Below are 7,844 nucleotides of genomic sequence, written 5' to 3'. Positions count from 1 at the left end.
AAAGCAAAAAAAGTCATTTGGTGAGATGGGGTACAGGTTAAAAAGAAAAGCGGGACAGTCATGCCAGAAGGGAAACAGTTCATTGACAAACAAAGGAAATTTACAGAAATTAAAGAGCAACACTTTTTTATTTTTTTTTATTGTGAGATAGCTTGTCCCGCTTCTCACAACAGTTGTTTTGTGACATTAAATCAATTTAAGTTCTTTGACATAACAACAAGATATTCACCAATAACCATTCATTACGGAGATAAATAACTTAAATTCAATACGGAGATAAATAACTTAAAATGCACTGTGAGGCAGCTAATTCTAATTGGAAATTATGTTATTCGTAACAATCTAATCACCCAAAATCAACAATCAATAGTTTACACACTTAAAAAATAGAAAATGAAAAGACATCAACGCCCAGAGCAATGTAGCCAATATAAAAAGCGAGAAACATGTGTTTTTAGCCTTCAAAAGATCATTTGCGTCATGTGCTGCTTTTATTCTTTAAACAAAAGATTAAAGAATAAAAGACATCAACGCCCAGAGCAATGTAACCAGTATAAAAAGCGAGAAACATGTAAAGTTAGAGGGTGAGGAGTGGGGTTTTGGTTTTACGAAAAAGTTATGTGGTGCGGAGTTTTGAGTTCTACATTAAAGTAGAGAAGGTAGTAGTGGGCTTTTTGGATTTTACGAAAAAAAAGGAGAGAATAAATGGCATCAGAAAATGGAAAGCCAAAGTTCGACAGATAAAAATATTCTTTATCAATGTTAAAAGGAATATTCCTTAATGTTATGCAAATTCTTTTTTGTTTGATTCCTTAACGTTGTTGATCATTGCTTGTAAGCAATCATTAACAACGTTAAGTTCTCATGTGGTTTTCTTCTTTCAATTTATTGATTTTGCCAGTTTTCAAAGATATGATGATGCGAAATGGATGGTTTCTGAAAGCAATAGTTTTAACTCGGGGGGTTCCACTTTTGTATTAGCTGAATTATCAAAAATCTAAAGCACAAGGAAATTTTTTAAAATTTTTTTAATTTTTTGATCTACTGACACAAAGTGGATCAAAGTTGCCAGATAATTCCTGGTTTTTTTTCCAGGGGGCAACTAATAAAATATCCGGACTTCCTTTAAAAGCCAATCAAGGTTCTTCAACTTTCTAAATCGAAAGAGACAACCAGGGAAGGTTAATTATATGAAGATAACGTCGAATGTGAACAAGAATTGTTCACCCCAAAAAATGGGATTATTCAGCTCTAAAAAAAAAAAAGAAGACTTTTATTGAAATTATTTTGGGACAAAAAACTCCTTATTCCAAAGAAAACGCATTAAACCAAAACATTTTTACATCGTTAACTAAGATTTTGATGAAAACAAACTGACGAGCACTAAATCTTTAAAACTAATATCTACAGGGTGTATACTTAATTTCTGACCCCCTATATCTCGGTTTAAGAATACGGTATTTCAACACATACCATTTTATTACTGTCATATCAATTTAATTAGACAAAGAATATATGTTAATAGTCAGTAATCAGTATTTTGTCCATTTCTTTCTATGGATTGGGTAATTCTCCTTGGCAGGCTTTCTACTAGGCGAAAACACTCTTCTTGCGTAATGGCAGCCCACTCCTGTTCAACACGTCTGATCAACTGTTCACGATTACGAGGTCGAGGATTGTGTAAAACACTGTCCTGGAGTCTTGACCAAATATGTTCGATGACATTTAAGTCGGGCGAGTTGCCAGGCCAGTCGGTCCACACTGCTGGAAAGTCTCTGTTGATCACATTCATTGTTGCTCTTGCCGTGTGGCAAGTTGCTCCATCTTGTATCAGAATAACTTTATTTCTCACAGGAAAGATGGTCTTATCATCAGCTGCACGTTTGTACACAGGTAGAATAATATCACGGTAATATTTTCCATCAACAGTTTTATTTTGCATGTGGGGGGTCAGAAATTAAGTATACACCCTGTAGGTGCTTTCGCATTTACACACCAGCAGTCAAAAAGCAAGACCAAGAACTTTTGGTAGCTAAAAAACTGAAGAGACAAGGATTAATTCGAAGCAAAATGAATGGCATGCAATTGAAATCTACAAACACAATATTTAACTGTGCAAAGCGAGCAAGCTTACAGAATACCAGTGGAAATCACTTGTTATAAATTGAAGATGAAAAATACAAAAAGTCTGTTTCATTTAATAAACTGTCAGATTTGGTTCAAAAGGACTTTAAAAATACAAGTTCTCTGAGCGCATATCGGAAAACGTCAAAATGCTTTGACACATGTCGTCTTCTTTTTCTTGTAGTGCAGAGGATAAGATTGATTCTAAATACGAGAAAATGTGTCGGGACATCACAAGAAATACCTGTAAACAGAAAGAAATATATCCTAAAAAACAACGTCAGCAGCTATTTTTTTTCGAAAGCTACAGTTTTAGCATCAAAGAGCGGTCTTCATAATATCCCGCCTGTAACCGAAGAAATGCTTCCATACCCCGGAATTATTATTTTCAGTGACGAAGTCATCTTCTTAATTTTGGTTTTTTGTGGAAGAATTCTGCTGTCTCTCACCGACTGTGTAGATCCTTTTAGGAGGTAGCAAATTAAAATATAAGTAAAATAACAAAAGTAAATAGCATGCATCAATAGGTTAACAGTTATTTTAGTTGTTAAAATGTATTGTTGGGAACCATTAATTTACCAGCAAAAATTTACCGGTTTTTACCGTCTGGAGAATTAAATAAGTGAAGTGAAAATCATGTTATTTTTAATAAAAATATTTATTTACATATTTTTTAATCTTTTTATTTATTCATATATAAGAAATAAACTTCTAGAAAGCATAAGACTAAGGAGTTTCACGCTCATTCGTGACCTTCTCTTAGTAATAAAGCAACCTACAGCACTAAGTGCTCTTTTACTTTCAACAGAATTTGTGTGCTGACAGTAAAGTCTTTAAATTTTTTGTCCTTTCCCCATTACTTTCAAACAGAACTCTCAAACAAACTCTTAGGACAATGACTTGAATTCTTTATTACTGCAATCCTTTCCAGCAAGAGACCGACTGGTCTGATATAGTTCTTCTTCAAGTGACAACTTCAGTTGACTCTCAGGGTTTGATGAACTGTTGTGAGAAAGCTCTAAGTCAGTAGTACTAACATTTTCATCTTCTTTATTGTTGCAAAGGTGATGTAGTTTTTCATTAGCTATTTTAACCAACGTAGATTTTAAAGGAACTGATAGAAGATCATTTATTTTTCCTACTGATCAAAAGTCAGATGATTTCAAATATCTTAATAAAGTAAGAAGATTGCTCTGTTCTCTTTCTCTGTATCTTTTTAATGCAGCTTCTTTCATGCTTCCTGCAAGATAGGTGTTATTATCTTCTGACTTGTTGATAATGAATTGATAACTCCATGTGTGGTAAGCAAAGTAGCTTCTCTGCTGCAATTTTTTTTCAAGGCAAGTTCAAATGGCTCAAGAATCAAAACTGTATTGCTCAAAAGTTAAATTTCATCACTGGTAAGCTCAAAGTCCATTCCAATCTCTTTGGAAACAACCTGAACAACATCCAAAACCTGGGGAAATCTCCTAATCGTGATAACCACCCTGTTCCGTCTCGTTTTCACACTTGTAAGAAGAGGGGTTTTCTAAATTTTCTCACAATATATCTAACTTTGGATATAAGAAGTTGAAAAAAACATGAGTTACTACCAATAACAATCTATATGCCACCCACAATTGGTGCAAACAAGGTAATATTTTTCCAAGTTTGATTATAACAGATGCCCCATCTGTTGTTAGACAAACAGCTTGTTCCCAATATAGACTAACTTCATCTAGCTTTCTTAAAAGCAACTTTTTAGCTTTTTTAGACTACCATCTACTATGATCAACCCTAAGTAATAAAATTTTCCTCTACAGCTTACTTTCAGATTGACATTTAGTAACCTTTGGTTATTCACACTTGCATATTCATCAGCAGTCAAGTTAATATATTTTCCATGTAAATCTTGAGCTACTTTTCTTTTCATTTCCACTTCAAAAATTCATCACTTTGAAATTTTTTGTGTGATCCTTTGGAGGATTAACGTGTAGGTTGATGAATTGAGAGCCATTGCATGAATGCTGAAGCCATCAACTGAAGCCATCCTGGCATACCTTGATGTCATAGTTTCTCTTTCCACAAGTTCTGTTATCTTTCTTTGCCTTTTTACAGGTAATAATGTATTTTTTTCTTCAATATTTCTCAACTTTTAATGTTCAGATTTTAAATGAGCCCTGAGCCCAGAAGTTGATCTGCCTGTAAATTTAACAACTTTCTTACAAAATTACCGGTAATAACCTGCTTCTTATTACCGATTTTTATGCTACGTTATCTTTGGTTTAGTTTTGTTGACCCTCATATAGGTGTAACAATAAATCATGAAGGAGCAATGTCGTGTTAAAATTAAATCAATGATGAGACTTAGCAATCTCACAATTACTAAGTCTCACAATTGCTTTAATTTCAACACGACATCGCCCACAATTTTTTCACCCACATAATTTTAGACAAATCGTCAGAAATTGTGAAAGTGCAGCGTTTTAGAAAAACACTGTTTCTTTTATCTTCGAAGCGAAATTGGTCTCAAATTCTCCTCTTTTTCCCTTACAAAAATTCTCCTGTTTAAATTTCCCAAAATGAAAAAAAAAAAAAAAAAAAAAAAAAGAAAATATATGTTGTCTTAAAACTTATTTTAGCAGAAAAAAATTTTAAATGGATTTATAAAGTTAGAAAACTAACAATTACGAAATAAGAAATATGATATAAATATGTTATAAATGTTATAATTAATATAAAAAGTGGGTATTTTTGTAATAGTTATGTGTTTAAAAACGACTATTATTACAGGAAAAACGTTTTAAGTAACAAAAACCAGACTACTTACGGTTAAAATAGAAGTAGTTTTTGAATCACTGAGTTTAAACTAATCGTGTTGAAAAAATGGCGAATACTAGCACATTTGTAGGCTTTTTATTTTTCTTCAAGTTAAAGTATTTTCTTCAAGTTAAATTACTTTGCGTTGGTCAAAAAACAAAGTTGACTTTTCTTCATTTTAAACGACGATCTTTACAAAAATCTGTAATAACTGTCACTGTATATTGAACCTAGTGACGCTGGTGCTAAAGTGCACTCCATTCAATATGCATTGACTGTTTTGTTTGTACTTTTTGTCAAATAATAAATTTGTTTGGTAACATTGAGTTGCAGCTCTAAGCACAAAGAGTCTTACCATTTGAGAACTCCTCTTTAAACAATGAAAAATATACTAGAATGTTTAGGAATTCTGTTTGTAGATAGGAATTCAAAAATTCAATCAGTTGTGTGGTAAAGCATTCAAATTTACACTCGCACCAAACCTCTAACCGTGATATCTCTTTTGAAAATATTCTTGTTCTCCTGACTTTTAGTAGCGGACAATTTCATTATTAATTACATCATTAATTCCCTTAGGGGAAAACCTCAATGAATGGGACAGTTTTTGCAAAATGCTTTTTAAACTTAGATAAAATTGTTTAATAATTATATTTAAATATGTTTGATAACCAACGACTCTTGCTCAATGATATAGTAAAAAACAAAAAATTGGATTTGCATTTGGCTAGTGGTAAAAAGAAAGTTTTATTGGAGTATGACATTTGTCCCATTCATTAAGTATGTCTCATTGAATGGAACAAACATAAAAAATTTAAAAATAAACGTATTTAATTCAATCATTTTTCAAATTAGTTTATTAATTGTAAATGTAGTTAAATATATAGATACATACATAAAGACCACACAAAAAAATTTTTAACTTTAAACATTTTAACTCTAATTAAATTTCAATCAGAGTAGAACTTTCTTATTTTAGAATATTATATTTAGTTATTTTTATTTAAGTAAAATATTGCAGTATAAAAGTGTGTAAAAAATACCCATTACCCATAGGGATAAAAGTAAGGGACTGCAGCATCCCTCTGCTGAGCTGTAAATAATACTTTATTAAATTCATTCAATAGGTAGTATTTTGTCCCATTCAATATGCGCATCACTTTATCCAAAAATGATTAGTCACACCAAAAACACCATTAATTAAGCTTGAATGTTTTACTCACTGTAGTACTAGAGACTGCTATCTTTTTAAGCATGGAATTTTATTTTCCATAACTTCAAAAATTGCTGCAAAATCAGAAAAAAAAAGCATTTTTAAAAATTACTTTTTACATTCGAAAACACAATAACATCCATTTTCATTACGGTTATAGAGCAAAATGGATGGATGGATGAGTTGGTCAGTTGAATTCTTGTTTCTATCACCCTTTGTTACAGGAATTTGAATATCCTTACATCGATGCTTCTATAAGAATCTGAGTTTGTCCCATTCAATAATCGTCCTATTCATTAAGGTTCTCCCCTACTTTAATTATTAAGAAATAAATTATTTTCATTCAATCTCTATCATCTTTATTATCTTGAACACAAAGGCCTTGGGGAATTTAAGACCAAAAATAATATATAAATAGAATAGTTTTTACATTCTGAAAACCTAACTCCAGAAATGTTTAAGAAAATGTTCAATTAAATCCAATGCAAATAAGTTTCTTCGTGCGGACCTCTGCGGAAGGAAGGACAAAACACCACTGAATTTTTTTGTTTAGTTTTAAACTTTTATAAAGTAAATTTCTGTTGAGACAGAATTTTTTGTTGTTGTTGTTTTATTTGCGACTAAGAAAAATCTTCAAATATAAACTTAAATAAAACAATTCTTGTATAAAATGAAAACAGAACCAAGGATATTTGAAAAAAAAAATAAAATCTTTCCAATGTAAAGTATATAGGGTAAGGTTGCTAATATTGTACCGATGCCTATACTGTACTTTTAACATAACTCGTTATTTTTACAACCCACAAAAAATTTTTTAACTTATTTTTTATCTTTGCTGAATGAAATTAAGTAGTCAACTGTTTTTTTTTTGTCATCCAATTTCATTAAGCCCAGAATAAGCTCTTGTTGGTTTGTTATTGAAGATTTCTTATTTTAGGTTTTTATGGCTAAGCGTATTTCACTAAAAAAAGCAGAAGATATGATTTGTTCAGTGTACTTATGTTAAAGCATAATTTATCTAAATTTAAAATAAATACTTAGAATTTAAAATACGTTATTTTTAGTTGTCAAATTTTTTAATTAACTGAATGTCAGATTAGTTGCGTAAATTGTACCTCAAGGCATGTCCTAAATTGTACCGACGCAACCATTCTGACCGCTAAAAAAAACGTATGTAATGTTTAACAAAACCCTTTTGAGATTTCAATTAGAGAAATATCCATACTTACAATACGAACTTCACCACTTAAACAAAAAAAATAAAAATTTTAGTATTACTTTTGTATTGACAAGCAGTCCTTAAAAAGATGCACTCTCTAGTTCAGTTTTACCAATATGTCAAGGCTGGTGTCAACATGGCTGTGCAGGTGTTAATCAAAAACAGACACAATATATCTGAAACTTTTGCCAAAAATAATATTTTTATGTATTTTTTTTTTACAATATTTAGTGTAGTTGTTTTTAAAACAGATATAGAATATATTGTTTTACATTATTTAGTATAACTTTCTTTAATACCAACCTTCCTCTTCTATTCTAATCTTAGCTAACCCATTGGTAAACATACAATTTAAATAAAAATTGTGCCATATGTGGTGATACCAGAAGAAAAAAAAATTCAAGTTGCATAGAGTTTATTAAATAAAAAATTTCATTTCATTATATTATGGGCAGTTAGGTGTTATGTTATGTTATATCAGAATATTTCCAA

This window comes from Hydra viridissima, unplaced genomic scaffold (genome assembly GCF_058129835.1).
Source record: "Hydra viridissima isolate aposymbiotic clone 2 unplaced genomic scaffold, HvirCarnegie_v1 scaffold_1, whole genome shotgun sequence".
In the NCBI taxonomy this organism is placed as follows: Eukaryota; Metazoa; Cnidaria; class Hydrozoa; order Anthoathecata; family Hydridae; genus Hydra; species Hydra viridissima.
The sequence above is the reverse complement of the archived record's forward strand: the minus strand, read 5'-3'. Positions refer to the sequence as shown.